Consider the following 16,324-nt stretch of genomic DNA (forward strand, 5'->3'; position numbering starts at 1 on the left):
TCGCCTGGCCCAGTCGGGGCTGTAGTGCATGAGTCCAGTTGGTACACTGGCTCAAGGGCGATGCTGACATCGGTTATGGGCCCAGTCGTCTGACCAGTCGTTGTTCCAGTCATCCCAGTCGTCCCAGTCGCCAGAGGTTTCTGTTGCTGATTGCTGGCCGGTGAAACGGAGGCTGCACGCTGGACTGATTTGTGGTGCCTAGAAGCAGAGCTGTGTTGGAGCAGAGTGTTCAAGCTGCCGCTGTTGCTGTTGCTGCTGCTTGAGGTATGTTGCTGACTGCCAAAGAAAGAAGATAGCATCCCTGTTTGCCTGTTAATTGCGCTCTGAGTGGGAGAGAGAGTGGCTGAAGAAGTCCAAGGCTTTATCTGTGTTTGCACGAGGGAAGTGTCTTGCTCTAAGTAATAGCAGACATGGCCTGTGCACATTCTGGCCAGATGGCTCTATCTTTTCCCCTCCTCACGCCTGAAAACTATGCAGTTTGGCAAGTTAAGATGAAAGCGCTTTTACAGAGGGAAAAGCTATTTCACACGATAGAAGATGACCCTCCAGATAAAGATGATGATGATTGGGCTGAGTGGCATGCTGCAGATATGAAAGCCCGAGGGACAATTGTTTTGAGTGTTTCAGACCACTTGCTGGTAAACTTAGAGGGTCAAGAGACTGCACAAGCTGTTTGGCATAAGTTGAGAGATATGCATCTGAGACAAAATGCTGGTTCCAGTGTGATTTTCTTCAAGAAGCTGTGCAGGTTACAGCTGCAGAAAGGTGGTGATTTGCCTAGCCATCTATCTCAGTTAAAGCGTCTCAGACAGGACCTTGTTCAGCGAGACCTGGCTATTTCAGAGGCTGTGTTTGCAATGCTGATGATAAATAGCCTAGATGATTCTTACGATGGAGTAGCTGCCCAGATTTCTACACTGCCTTCTGACCGGCTAACAGAAGATTATGTGTCTAGCGTGCTCTTGAATGAGTGGGATCGCAGACAGGCTGTTAAAGATAGCCGGGACTGTGCTGTTAAAAATGTGCTTGAAAATGTGTCTAAGTTTTCAGCAGGGGAAAGTGAAAGTGAAACTGCTGCTGTTAAAGCACTAAAGTTGAGGCGGTGCTTTTCATGTGGAGCACAAGGCCATTTGAGTTTCCAGTGCTGCAAGAAATTTTCAAAGAAGAAGGGAAACTTCAGAAGCAGAGGGGGAGGAGGACGAAATCCCCAAGCACCTGCTAATTCCAAGGCCTTGATCTCTCGCTGCTCCAATCAACGTGGGCAGAGTTTCTTTGTGATCGACTCTGGCTGTTCCAACCACGTAGCCAAAGATAAGGATCTAGAATCATAGAATCATAGAATCATAGAGTTGGAAGAGACCACAAGGGCCATCGAGTCCAACCCCCTGCCAAGCAGGAAACACCATCAGAGCACTCCTGACATATGGTTGTGAAGCCTCTGCTTAAAGACCTCCAAAGAAGGAGACTCCACCACACACCTTGGCAGCAAATTCCACTGTCGAACAGCTCTTACTGTCAGGAAGTTCTTCCTAATGTTTAGGTGGAATCTTTTTTCTTGTAGTTTGGAACCATTGCTCCGTGTCCGCTTCTCTGGAGCAGCAGAAAACAACCTTTCTCCCTCCTCTATGTGACATCCTTTTATATATTTGAACATGGCTATCATATCACCCCTTAACCTCCTCTTCTCCAGGCTAAACATGCCCAGCTCCCTTAGCCGTTCTTCATAAGGCATCGTTTCCAGGCCTTTGACCATTTTGGTTGCCCTCCTCTGGACACGTTCCAGTTTGTCCGTGTCCTTCTTGAACTGTGGTACCCAGAACTGGACACAGTACTCCAGGTGAGGTCTGACCAGAGCAGAATACAGTGGCACTATTACTTCCCTTGATCTAGATGCTATACTCCTATTGATGCAGCCCAGAATTGCATTGGCTTTTTTAGCTGCTGCGTCACACTGTTGGCTCATGTCAAGTTTGTGGTCAACCAAGACTCCTAGATCCTTTTCACATGTACTGCTCTCAAGCTGAACATCTCTTTGTTCAGCTTGAGAAGCAAGAGAAAGAAATTCATCAAGCAGATGGGACAGTTCTCACGAGTGAGGCTAAGGGAACTGTGTTCTTAAAGAGCCTGAATGCAACAATTAAGAATGTCCTGTATGCGCCTGATATTCAGGACAATTTGTTGAGTGTTTCCCAGCTTGATCATCAGGGTTTTAAGGTGGTGTTTGCTAAATCTTGCTGTGAAATTCGTCGAGATGGCAAGCTCATTCTATATGCAAAATGTGTAAATGGTCTGTATCAATTGCCTTTTGTTTCAGGTACAGGTACTGCAGAAGCAACTGAGAAAGAGTGTTGCAATTTGTCTATTGATAAGAATGAGAAGTTGCATGACCAATGTATTCATTATTACCACCGTGTTTATGGTCATTTGAATTTCCAGGCTGTGGCAAAAATGCCTGATATGGTTCAGGGTATGAAGCTGAAAGAATGTCCCTACCACATGAAATGTGTTTCTTGTGCTGAGAGTAAGGCAAAGCAAGCTCCCAAAGGTACAGAGTCTGGGAGAGAGGCCAAGAAACCATATGAAGTCATTCATGCAGACAGTGGGGCCTCTAGCGCTCTCTAGAGGCAATTCAAGGTTTTTCATGGTTTTGATAGACTCCTACTCTAAATATGCATGGGTCTATATGCTACAGAAAAAGTCTGAAGCCTTTACCAAGTTTCGTCAGTTTTGTAAATGGCTCAGGAATGTACATAATGAGAATGTACATTGTTTTTTTACTGACAGGGGTGGAGAGTTTTGTTCAGAAGAGTTTGAGGCTTTTCTTTCTGAACAGGGCATTGAGCATAGGACCGCCACGCCCAGATCGCCCTGGCAGAATGGTTTATGTGAGAGAATAAACCAGACCCTGCAGCAAGGAATCAGAACACTGTTACATGATTCGGGGCTGCCCAATCCTTTTTGGGCCGAAGCTCTTTCGTTTTTCTGTTACGTGTATAACAGGAGGTACCAGTCTAGTGTAAGTTGCACCCCATATGAGATGCTTCACGGAAGGAAGCCATGTGTGAAGCACTTTAAAATTTTTGGTTCAGAGGTTTGGGTGCACACCTCGCAGGGTGACAAACTGAGTAAGCGTGGAGAACATGGTGTTTTCCTAGGATATGAGAAAGGGTCTCATCGTGTCCTGATCACAGACACGAAAACCATAAGGCTGACCAGGAGCATTGACGACAATCCACAATGGGACAGAGTTGGCGTTTTTCAGTGCCATCCTATTTGTGATGATGGTGCAAAAGGGGCAAAGAAAGTTAAGAGGGAGGCAAGTTCTGATGTGATTGATAATCCTGATGCCAATGTAGTTCCAGATGATGGCACAGATTATCAGAGCCCAAAAGCCTCAGGTGAGTCTGATGCTGATTCAGACTTAGCAGCTTCATATACTTTAGCTCCCCATTCTCCCAAAGAGGAGGAAGCACCAGAACAAGAGGATCAAAAAGTTTTGCGCAGATCTGAGAGAACAACCAAGGGTGTACCACCGAAAAGGTTTTCTGAAGAGTTTGCAAAGGCTGCGGTCACATGCAACTCTGGTGGGGTTTTTAAACCTAGCATGAAGTGTGCTGAGAGTAATAGCACAAAACGCTGCATTTATTTCCCTTCCTGACATTTGAAGGATCAGGATTGAAGGAGCAAGCATGTGTTTAAAGTGGTTTGTTCAAATCTGCCTAATTAGAAATGTTAATTTGTATTTGAGAGGAAGAAATGTGTGTGAAGATTTTTCTAGAAGCTGCTTATTCATTTGTGTATTCACAATGTGTATTTTGTGTAAGTTACAGGTTGAGATTTATGTTTTAACTCTTTCCTAATAGACACAGAGTGGTTGTAGTAATTGTTTAATGATGTGATAAAGTGTCTTAGATAAGGGGGAGAAAGATACCTGCAAATATGTTACCAAGGTTGTAAGCAGAGAACAACTTTTGGAGTGTGTGTGTAAATTGCAGTTATGTTAAAGATCCTGAATGGTCGGATGAAATGGTGGAGGATGAGGAGATTTCACCCCTCCCATACCCAAGAATCTCCTGATGATCTCCTGAGGTCTCTGCTGACTCTACAGAGAGGAGGAGCAATGTACTGCTCTCTACTTAATTAGTCAAGTGAGTGAGTCAGTCTCTGTGAGAGAGAGAGTCAGTCAGTGTGTCGGAGAGAGAGTGAGTGCAAGAGATCGTGTTTAGAGATAAGGTTGCTGCTAAGAGCAGCTGCAGGCACTCAAAGTAGCATTGATTTATGCTCAGAATATTTAGCTCTGTATATAGTTTTGTATTATAGCTGTAGTTACAGAATAAAAGGAAGATACTCTACAGAGCTGCTCTCCGAGTGGTTTATACTCTGCAAGACTCTGCAAAACGCTGCTGCGCAACGACTGTATTATTGAGACAGTGAATCCGGTGCTCTCAGCTCCAAGCTGTGAGTCCACAGCACTGTGACCTGTTCCTGTGGGAAAGGAGGTCTCTGGCAGTGCTACCCAGCTCGCCTAGCCCAGTCGGGGCTGTAGTGCATGAGTCCAGTTGGTACACTGGCTCAAGGCCGATGCTGACAAAAATACGGTACTTTAAAACATCAATCATTAAAAACTTCCCTCAACAGGGCTGCCTTCAGATGTCTTCTAAAAGTAAGTTAGTTGCTTATTTCCTTGACATCTGGTGGGAGCGTGTTCCACAGGGAGGGTGCCACTACCGAGAAGGCCCTCTGCCTGGTTCCCTGTAACCTCACTTCTCACAGGGAGGGAACTTCCAGAAGGCCTTTGGAGCTGGACCTCAGTGTCCGGGCTGAACAATGGGAGTGGAGATGTTCCTTCAGGTCTACTGGGCTGAGGGCTTTTAAGGTCAGCACCAACACTTTGAATTGTGCTCGGAAATGTACTAGGAGCCAATGCAGGTCTTTCAGGATTGGTGTTAGGTGGTGTCGGCAGCCACTCCCAGTCACCAGTCTAGCTGCCACATTCTGGATTAGTTGTAGTTTCCGGGTCACCTTCAAAGGTAGCCCCACGTAGAGCGCATTGCAGTAGTCCAAGCGGGAGATAACCAGAGCATGCACCACTCTGGCCAGACAGGCAGGGTGGGTCTGCCTGATCATCTTGCAATTCCTAAGTGGGAAATGTGGGGGTGGGGGTGCAATTTTTAGTCACTGGTTTGCCACCCTCCTCCTAACCCTAACCCAACTTTAGGGACTAGAAGCTTGAGGTCATGCAAAGAGCTACCAGGAGTCGGAGACTTAAGGAGAGAAGTACCAAAGGTAATTTTTAAAAGGCAGGGGTGGTTTTTCCCTGGCATAACTTCCTCTGCTTTTTGCAAAGACACAGAAATCCAACAACTGACACCTCAAAGGGAAAGCCAGAAGCAGGACCCGAGCCCAAGAGGCCTCTCCCCTCTGGTGGGTTCCTGCAACTGATTTTGAAGACGAGTTTGGACTTGATATCCCGCCTTTCACTCCCCTTCAGGAGTCTCAAAGCGGCTGACATTCTCCTTTCCCTTCCTCCCCCCCAACAAACACTCTGTGAGGTGAGTGGGGCTGAGAGACTTCAAAGAAGTGTGACTGGCCCAAGGTCACCCAGCAGCTGCATGGGGAGGAGTGGAGATGCGAACCCAGTTCACCAGATCACGAGTCCACCGCTCTTCCCCACTACACCACACTGGCTCTCATTTTGAGAAGCATTGCTGCCTCTGACTGCTGAGGGCAAAGCAATAGCCTTCGTGGTTCATATCAATAGCCTTTTCCTCTTCCATGAATTTGCCCAAACCTCTTTTGCAGCTACCTAGGCTGATAGCCACAGCCTTCTCCTGTGGGAGGGAGTTCCATAGTTCGAGCCTGCGTTGCATGAAGAAGTTCTTCCTTTCATCTGCCTGTACCTGTGCTAATTGGCAGACAGAAAGGGAAAGGAACGGATCCGCCCCCCAGCACCATTGAGGGATGGAGACAGAAGGGAGGTGGGAGTGGGCTTCCCCCTTACGCCCTCTGTCTTTCGGAATCCGCACCTGCGGCTCTGACAGGCTCTGACCTGCCAGCATCACCTGTTCCTGCTCAGATGCTGCAAATGCTATGAAAAATGTGTGTCCCCCCCCCCCTTTCAGAAAAGACCAACTTCTTGGTCTCAGGGGAAGCGGATGATTTGAGAGCCGGTGTCACACAAGGACAAAGTCGGCAATTCAAGGACAAGGAGAGATGTTTAATAACAGACACTGTCGGGCGCAAGTAGATGCTGGAGCTGTCTGGGGGGAAGGGAGTGCATTGATGGAGAGGCCAACCTTTCCCCCAGGAGGTAGCAGAGCCCGGGAGGGGAGGGCCTCCCTGGCAGGGGAGGGGGTGCTAAGGGGGGAGCGTGGCTGCCATCTGCCCTTCTGCAGAGAAGCCTCTCCAGCAGAGCTTTCTGAGATGCAAGCCTGTCAGTGCCTCTTGCAGAACTGGCTGTGCCAGCTGACAGGCCCCCTTCTCCTAATTGGTTTCACAGGTGCCTCTGCAACAGAAGACGGCCGAGGAACAAGAGGAGACGGGCAGAGCTTTTTGCCAAGGCAAGCTGCGATCAAGGAGGCCTCGCTTGCTCACTGCGCAAGCCCCATCTTTTGCAGCTTTGCCACGAGAAGATTTTTGCACAACTTCTGCCTTTTGTGCATAAGAACAGAAGAAGTGTCTAGTTCCGCAACCTGTTCTCACAGTGGCCGACCAGATGCCCATTAGGAGAAACCCACAAGTAGGATCTGAGCACAAGAGTGTGGGGTGTGATCCATGAGAGGCAGTCAAGTACAAGATTCCTTGTTTTGCTAGAGTGGACGTGCGAGGGAACGTTTGGTCCAGCCAGTCAAAACTTCCTGTTCCTCCTGGCCTGGAGCATCCTTCCTCTTGCATGTGACTAGAAGGTGGGCGTGACCTTACCTGTCCAGGTAACAAAAGGACGAGTCACGCAGCACACCTCTCTCTTTTTGACTTCTTTCTTCATTTGACCAGCTTCTAGGAAGGCTTCTCAGCTAGCAGAAGCACTGGGACTATCCCCCATATGGGACAGATCCACGTGTACATATTTGTAACTAAGTTTGCCTTCAGGGATCACACTGTGCGCTGCAGTAATAATAATAATAATAAATTTTATTTATATCCCGCCCTCCCCAGCCGAAGCCAGGCTCAGGGCGGCTAACAACAATAAAATAGTACAATGTAAGTAAACTTCTCTTATTGACTTTGAATAAGATTGTGGAGCCTTTATCAAAGGAACTTACCAGGAATGTACAATTCAGTCTGAGACAGACTGAATTGTACAATAGTGAGAGACTCACACGAGCCTGCAACCAGCTATCTGCTGTGCTGTGTAAAGGGGAATGCACTCTGCTAAGCAAAGGAACTTGCTAGCACAAGTTAGGAAGGGTATTAATAAGCAATACAGTGGTACCTCGGGTTATGTACACTTCAGGTTACATACACTTCAGGTTACAGACTTTGCTAACCCAGAAATAGTACCTCAGGTTAAGAACTTTGCTTCAGGATGAGAACAGAAATTGTGCTGCCGCGGCGCGGCGGCAGCAGGAGGCCCCATTACCTAAAGTGATGTTTCAGGTTAAGAACAGTTTCAGGTTAAGAACGGACCTCTGGAACGAATTAAGTACTTAACCCGAGGTACCACTGTATATCCTTTCCTGTGACCCTCCACATTCCCACCAAGAGCCCTCTCCCCTCCTGTGGTTTCCAGCCACTGAGATTCGAAAGCACTGCTGCTTCCAACATGAAATTGTCGAATCCTCTTCCTAAGCCTTCCCAGGTGATGTTTGGCATCTGTGCCTCCTGTGGGAGGGGGTTCCTGGTTCTTCCAATATTTCAGCTTCCTAAGAAGAGTCTGCTGGATCTGGCCTCCCACCTGGATGGCTTCAAAAGAGGATTGGACCATTTCATGGAGGAGGAGACAGCTATGGATGGCCAACTGTGGTCACGTTGGACCTTCTCAGTGCCTCCCAATACAGTTGATGGGAATCACAACGGAGGAGCGTTGCTCTTGCTCTCAGGTCCTGCTTGCGAGTTCCCTGTAGGCGTCTGGGCACTGAGATCAGGATGCTGGATTTCATATTTAAAGAAGTTCTGCCAAAGGAGGTTCTGAGCATCCGAACAGATTAGAAAAAAGAGGAGCTGTTATATGTGGTTTTTATTAGCGCTAAGCTAAGGCCATGATAACATGGGTAATGCAATTCACAGAGACATTCTGGGTTATTGCTTTTAGCAGGAATAAGTAAAAAAAAACAACCTCTTAACAATTTGCTAACTAGATGTGCATTTTTATGACAGTGATTCCTGCTGTGAACATTGATAGGTATTATTATCTGCTTTCACAAACATATTTTTACACACATTTCTATGGAGATGTCCTAAACTGGACACATTTAGCAAGGAGTGAATTTTCCCAAGCCAATTCAGGAAGTAATCTGGGACTGAGGGATGGACAAGAAGGGGTGTGTGTGTGTGTGTCCAGGCTTTAGCACCAGGCTTCTGTTCCTTCTGCCCCCGGGAGCTGCACCTTTCCTTCCCCTTTGAATGAGCATCAGGATGTGAGCAGGAGTGGGGACTCCAAGGGGCCACAGAGGTCCAGCAGCACAAGGGGACCCCAGCAGCATCTCTCAGAGGAAGATGGAGAGTTTCTCTGAAACATCTCTCACACACAAACACACACCTTTGGAGGGGAGGAAGAAGAGGAGGAGAAGGCAAGAAGAAGAGGATATTAAGCAGAGGTTGGATGGCCATCTGTCATGGATCACAGAATCATAAAATTGTAGAGTTTGGAAAGTCCCTAAGAGTCATCTAGTCCAGCCCCCTGAAATGCAGGAATCTCAACTCAAGCATCCAGGACAGATGGCCACCCAACCTCTGCTTGAAAACCTCCAAGGAAGGAGAGTCCACCACCTCCCAAAGATGTCTGTTCCACCACCAAACAGCTCTTACTGCCTGGAAGTTCCTCCTGATATTTAGTCGGAATCTCCTTTCTTGTAACTTGAAGCCATGGGTTCAGATCCTCCCCTCCAGAGCAGGAGAAAACAAGCTTGCTCCCTCTTCCATGTGGCAGCCCTGGAGATCTGAAGATGGCTCTCCTATCTCCTCTCCTCTTTTCCAGGCTAAGCACACCCAACTCCCTCAACTGTTCCTCATACGGCTTGGTTTCCAGACCCTTGAGCATCTTGGTCACCCTCCTCTGTACACACTCCTCAATTTCAGGGGGTCAGACCAGAAGACCCCCAGAGTCCTTCCAACTCTCCTATTCTATGATTCCATGATAAGAAGAAGAGAAAGGAGGAGGAGGAGTGCAAGACAGGGCAATGATGTCTGAGGAGATATCAGATGCCAGAGGGTGGAGCTTCATTTTTCTCCCCCCCCCGTGCCTCTACAAAAGCAGTACATATTACTCAAAAATCACATCATTTCTGTTTCCTTAGGAGACATGACAAATATATATGTATTGGAATACATTCAAATGCAGAGTGATTTTGTTCAAAACTCTTCCAAATGTGTCAGGGCAGAGAGAACTATTCCCAGCAGACAAGATGCGCTTTCAATATACAGAAGCGGAAAAGCCAATCTTTCCTGATCCACGTTCTGCTGACGGTGTTAAGAAGCCAGGAGCTCCCAAACGCTGCCAAAAACCTGCCACTCTTGTCAAGCCCACACCCCTCTTCACCTAAGAAAACAGGTATTTTGGAAACCCCTGTGCCCAAATTATCCCCCCCATCCCCAGTTTTAACCCTAGAGGACTCAGCATCACCTTTTCAAATCCCCCCCAAGAAATCTCACTGGATTCTGGCATGTGTGTAGCCAGGATTTGAGGCGGGGGGGGGGGGGGAGGCAGGCCTTTTGTTAAGGGAGGCAGGCCTTTAGTTGGGGGGGGCAGGACCTCAGTTAGCTGTGTATTTTTATTGATGGGGGCAGCTGTCCCTCCCTGACTACACCCATGGATTCTGGTGTTTTGAAAGAAGTCAGAATCCCAACATGTGCCTGAGGCTAGGAACAAAGGTTTGGCTTGGTTTCAAGTTCGGTGAGGCAGGGCAAAGCAGAGACGGCAGGAGAGAATTCGCATTAGGTGTGTGCCAGCAATTGCTGCCCTCATTTGACGCCCCCCCCCCCGTCCAATCTGGCACTGATAGGAATTGGTTCCAAGCCAGTTCCAAATCTCTCCCCTCCCCCACCCCCAAATAGTGTCTGGATCCAAAGCAAATTGGAGAATTAGAGAATGACTGAGGAACCCAAACTGCAGCTGAGATCCCACTTGGGGAGTTCCATTTGCTGGAAAGGGAACAACCTCCAGCTGTGGACTTTGTTCATTGCCTTTAGCACATTTCTCCAGCAATGGTGCTCCAGTGAGCACAGATCTGGACCAGCGAGTCCCCAAGCCCAGATCTCTGCCAATTTAGGGAGAAGATAGTCCAGTTCAAGCTGTGTTCATAGACTCATCGAATTGTAGAGCTGGAAGGAACCCCAGGGTCATCTAGTCCAACCCCTGCATTGCAGGAAGCACAGCTCAAGAATCCCTGAGAAATGGCCATCCAGTCTCTGCTTAAAAACCTCCAAGGAAGGAGAGTCCACCACTTCCCAAGGGAGTCTTTTCCACTGTCGAACAGCTCTTACTCTCAGAAAGTTCTTCCTAAAGTTCAGCTGGAATCTCCTTCTTTGTCATTGGAGTTGGCTGATTCAGGTCTTGCCCTCTGCAGAAGCAGAAAACTAGCTTGCTCCATTTCCCACATGACAGTCCTTCAGATATTTGAAGATGTCTACCAACCAAGTCATCTCTCTGTCTTCTCTTCTCCAAGCTAAGCATACCCATGTCCTTCAACCGTTCCTCATAAGGCTTGGTTTCTATACCCTTGATCATCTTGCTCACCCTCCTCTGCACACCTTCGAGCTTGTCAATATGTCCCTTAAACTGGGGTGCCCAGAACTGGACACAGGGCTCCAGGTGGGGTCTGTCCAAGGTGGAATAGAGTGGGACTATCATCTCCGTTCATCCCCACTCTTGACTTCTGTTGATGCAGCCTAGAATTGCATTAGCATTAGAACTGGTTTCCGATGGAATGGAAGAAAGCTCACGGCATGGAATACTGTGAAAATATATGTGGAAGAGAAGGGCAAGAGTTGGATATGTCAGGAACAAAATGGAGGCTCCTTCCCTATGCATTGTGAGTGTGCAAAAAAGGAGTCAGGTTTTGTAGAATATTGGTAATGTTGGGGTTAATTGGAGAAGCGAGTGCAATAAAAGCACAGCCAGACCCAGCTGAATGTTCCTGTTAAAACTCTGTTAAAGAGAGCAGCTCAGTTCAAAAACAAATATCAGTTCTGTATGCTCTCACTATTGGAAGAATTTTATATGCAAAAATGTGGAAAAGCAATCAATGTCCTCTGAGAAAGAGCAACAGCAAAAATTATGGGAGCAGATTGGAAGTATTAAATGGACAGCTCTGTTTAAGGACACCTACAAATTTCAAAAAGAGCTTTTGCAGAGATTGATCCTGAGGGCAGCTGAGAGGGCAGCGGACAGTGTGGGACCATGGAGGGTTCAAGTTCAGTGGCTCACACCAATTTCCCAAGCAAGCAGATTTTATTCAGTAATGCATTCCCAGAGAGTTTGCAGAGTTCAGTGTCTGCAAGAGCATTTCCATTAGGACACACACTGAACAGGAAGCATGTACCTCATATCAACAAATTCACAAGCTCATCATAAAAATCTGGGAGAGAGAAGAGATCCCAGCAGACTTTGGGGATGCCAAAATTATCAATCTTTTTTTTTATTTTAAAAAAAGGTGGTAGAACGGATTGCGGAAACTATCGAGGCATCTCTCTATTAGCTGTGGCCGGCAAAATTCTTGCAAGGACCTTAGAATGCTGTCTCTTAACAATATCTGAGGTGAACCTTCCTGAATCCCAAAATGGTTTTTGGCCTTCTAGGGGGACAGTGGACATGATTTTCACCTCTCGACAGCTTCAAGAAAAATGCAGAGAGCAAAACCAACCCTTGTCTATGGCGTTTATTGACCTGACAAAGGCCTTTGACACTGTAAATCGTAATGCCCTGTGGACTGTCTTCCTGAAAATTGGCTGCCCAGATAAATTGGTGAACATCCTTCGGCTCCTCCATGAAAAGATGACACCAACAATTACAGATAAAAATGTCTCTCAGAGTGAACCATTCACAGTGGGATGAAGCATTAAACAGGGATGCGTCATTGCCCCAACTCTATTCCTTTACTTCATCACCATAATCCTACTCATCACTGAAGAGAAACTCCCCACATGGGTAGAAATCATGTATCCAACAGATGGAAAGCTCTTCAATCTGAGCAGGCTGAAAGCAAAGAGTAAGGTTACCGTAACTTCCGCCATAGAGCTTCAGTATGCTGAGGACAACGTAGTGTGCGCACGCTCAGAGGATGACCTCTAAACCATCCTAAATATCTTCACAGAAGCTTATGAAAAGCTCAGCCTGTCGCTCAACATCCAAAAAACCAAAGTGCTGCACCAACAAGCACAAAACATCCCCTCTGCAGCACCACAAATCCAATTCCATGGTGTTATGTTGGAAAGTGTCAATTGCTTTTCCTGCTTGGGCAGTGCAGACTGTTTGAAGACCAGGACATTCGCAGGGAAACCAAAATGCTTGTTTACAAAGCTATTGTACTACCAACCTTACTGTATGCTTGTGAAACATGGACCACTTATATAAACACCATCTCCAACTCCTCCAGCCACCAGTTTTGAGCAGCCCAAGGGGGTGGCCACTGTCACATGCTGGCAGCTTCAGGGAGCCCCAGAAGAGAGCTGAGTGCAGGGTGGGCACCAAAGGTAGACGAACCAACCAGAAGGGGCACAAAAAAGCACGATCCAATTTTATGCTGCAAATATTCTCCAAGCAAAGGAACAAAAATAGCCGGGAAAGGAATGCCACTGTATTTGTGTCGGGCAGAGCAGTGAGGGCGGTGGAGCTGCGAGAGAGTCCCTCTGCTTTGCAGGACTTCTGCTGATGGTTTTCAATTTTTCAGGCTGCTTTGCTTACATCCCTCTTAATGTTATTTGAGGTCATTCTCAGATCTGCTTTGTCATCAGAACACCACCCTCAAATCCCTGCATTTGCAACCAGCAGTCTTGCCTTTTTTTGACACTTTGGGAGAGAGACTGAGGGAGAGAGAGAGAGGAAGCCTCTCCTTGGTTGCTGGACTTTCACCTCTGCAGCCTTCAGATCACTCAAAGGGGGAATGTGATGGCTTCAGCAATTTTTGCAAATCTCCCTCTTGCTTTCTCATCCCTAAAGTGTCTCCCAGCTCAGCAAAATTTGCAATGATTGTCATTCTGCGTTCTGCAGAAGCTCAAGACAAAATGAAATTGTGTCTGAATTACTGTCTCAAGAGCCCATTCGGGATATTATTAAGAGCCAACATCAGGACATTTCAGGCGCACTGCTGCCTCTGCCCACACCTGATCAGGAAGGCACATAAATAACGGTGCTCAGGTGCCAGAACGATCCATCTCTCACCTCTCTCAAGCACTAAATTAATCTTCCTCAGAAATGTCAATTAAACGTCAAGTTTCCTGACTGTGCCTTGGGTCCTCCTCACTTTGATTGCTGGCCTTCCTTTCCTTCCTGGAGTGCGGGAGAGAACCATCCTCAAGTCACAAAGCACATCTCCAAAAGGATGGCACTGCTCAAGAGGAGCACATAAACACCATTGTCTCAGAACAAAAGAAGCTTATTGCTAATATGTAGAGAAAAGAAGGTGTGGTTGACCAACACTACAGGCGCCTGAAATCAACATAGATCCATAGAGTTGGAAAGGATCCAGGGGTGATCTAGTCCAGCCCCCTGCAATGTAGGTATCGCAGCTGAGGAATCACCGATGGCCATCAAACATCTACTGAAAATCCTCCAAGGAAGGAGAGTCCAGCACCTCCTAAGGAAGATCACCCCACCGTTAAGCAGCTGTTGACATCAGAAAGTTATTCCTACTATTTAGTGAGAATTGCCTTCCTTGTAATTGGTTGAGGTCCTAACCTCCAGAGCAGGAGGAAACAAGCTTGCTCCATCTTCCCTGTGACAGCCCTTCAGATATTTGAAGATGGCTCTCATATCTCCTCTGAGTCTTCTTTTTCCCCAGGATAAACATACCCAGTTGCCTCAACCATTCTTCATCAGGCTTGGTTTCATCAGTGCCCTCTCCAGACCTGTGGAAATGGCCAAGAATTTTTGAGAACATTGTTGCATTATAATATTTTAGCTTCCTTCTCCTCAGCTGCGTGAAACTCGGGTGTTTTTCAACAGATAAAGTCTTCAGTGAAAGTTAGAGAAATAGACACCTGAGCCCTTCACAAATCTCAGGCACTTTTGAAACCTACTGCTTGGACTCACAGCCATTAGGTTAATGTTCCTTTTTTGGTGTGGGGGGAAAGGCCACCATTATTAATTCTCCAAAAGCACACCTCTTTCAGGAGATCTTTAAAATGTTATTTGATCTTTGTCCAGGGGTCCAAATGCGGTACTGCAAATTTTTGTCCCTCCCCATGGAGATGTTTCTGAAGTGATGCTCTTTTGATAGTTTCATCATAGGGCAAAACAAAGCAGTGCTCAGCCACTGAAATGTCAGATGAAACTGAAATGTCATTTTATCCCGACATGAGCCATTCCTCCTCCCCGGAAAGGTGTCATGCTTAATGTTTGTGATTTTGCCACCCTCAGCATCAAAGTGCAGTCCCCATCATGGATGGCATTAAGAGAGATTTAGACATGGCCGGGAGAGAAGGCTGGTTCCTAGCCATGTAGGCTGTGTCCTGCCTGTGAGTAAAGATGGCGCCCAGTACACTTCTGCTGCGCCACTGGCCGTCCGTGCCGATCGAAAACTTCCCTTAGCTCTCTTAGCATAGTCCTAGCAGAGATCAGCAGCGGGGAAACTGTTGCCGTGTGTGGATAATAAATCAGACTGAATGCAGGCTTCTCTCTTATCTCAAACAGTCTTTTAATGCGTAGAAAAACATTGTAAATTAGCCCGGCGAGAGAGCGCACATCCTTTCATCTCTCAGCCAAAACTGAAAGAGAACTCACACACAAAGAAAGAGTCCCGTATGTGAACATAACCACGCCTCAGAATGTGAGACGTCACACAGAACTGTTTAACCCTGTAAGTTCTGATTCTCCTCACACTGCCTCCAGGATAAAGGGCCTCAGGCTGCTGAGTATGTGGGTTTGAGGCCCACGCTGGGCAAATGATTCCTGCATTGCAGGGGGCTGGTTCTGGGATTCTGGGATTTCAGTTTCTCACCCATCCTTCACCATAAGGTCCCAGGGCAGGTTAAAGCCATTCAAAAATGCAAAATTGAAAACAGTTCTACTGTCAAGGGAATAGTGTGGGTCTTACAATATTATTGTGGGTTTGTGGGATGATGCTCTGAGTCCCTCCCACTTCTTGAGTCCTGTACCCAGGGAAGGTTAGAATCTAACAGAGAACTTTGCTGAACTAAACAAGTGTCTTTGCACATCAAGGCCCTTAACTGGCCACCTCAGTGTCCTCAGCAACATCCCAAAAGAATTAGCCCAGTTGCAAAAGCTTCAACAAAGTGATGGGGGCCTCCAGGCTGATGGGTGAACCCTTCCTCCACCCCCCTCACCTAGATGCTAGGCAGGGAAATAGGAGCTGAGTGAGCAGAGCTGGGAGGAGGCTGGAAACTGGAGACACAGAGACCTGCTTGCTCTGGACTGGATCTAAGGCTGTGGCTAATGCAGAAGCAAGATCTGTTGGGGTGTTGATGCCGTGAGCCCCTCCTTCTTATGCTTAGGTTGTGTAGATGTGTAAATTAAACCATATCTCCTAAAGACACCACACGGTCTCCACTGGCCTTCATTCCAAGGAAGCAGAAACAGGGGCAAATGCTGGGACCCTGGAATCTCTTGCCGCTTGGTAATTGGGGTGGCATAAAATGACATATATCTTGGGAGTCAAGGACCAGAAGTTAAGGAGGTGCATCTTCAGCACACAAGGGAAGCTCTATAGTCATAGAATTGTAGAGTCCTCCAGGGTCACCAAATCCAACCCGCTGCAATGGAGGAAGGAAGGTGCTGGCTGAGTCTCTGTGAGTAGGAAGATCTATACAGAGAAGATCCTCTCCTGGGCTACAACTGCAAAAAACGTATGAGGATGACAAAGCTACAATGAGGGCTCGCTGGTGATCTTAACACCCAGGAGGGTCTGTAGGGATTGGGGGAGGTGGCCCTGACAGATATGTGGGGCAGAAGTCATTTGTGGGAATGTTCAGGGATGCAGGAGAGGATATA

The 16,324-nt window shown here is 47.2% G+C and overlaps 1 long non-coding RNA gene across 1 annotated transcript in view; it reads left to right on the top strand.

Moving 5' to 3' along the window:
- Positions 1-16,324, top strand: part of LOC309350064 — a 961,019-nt gene that overhangs the window by 270,302 nt on the left and 674,393 nt on the right. The gene's annotated exons all lie outside the window — the stretch shown is intronic.

The sequence above is a fragment of the Podarcis erhardii genome (assembly GCF_964252035.2).
Source record: "Podarcis erhardii genome assembly, chromosome: 1".
NCBI lineage: Eukaryota > Metazoa > Chordata > Lepidosauria > Squamata > Lacertidae > Podarcis > Podarcis erhardii.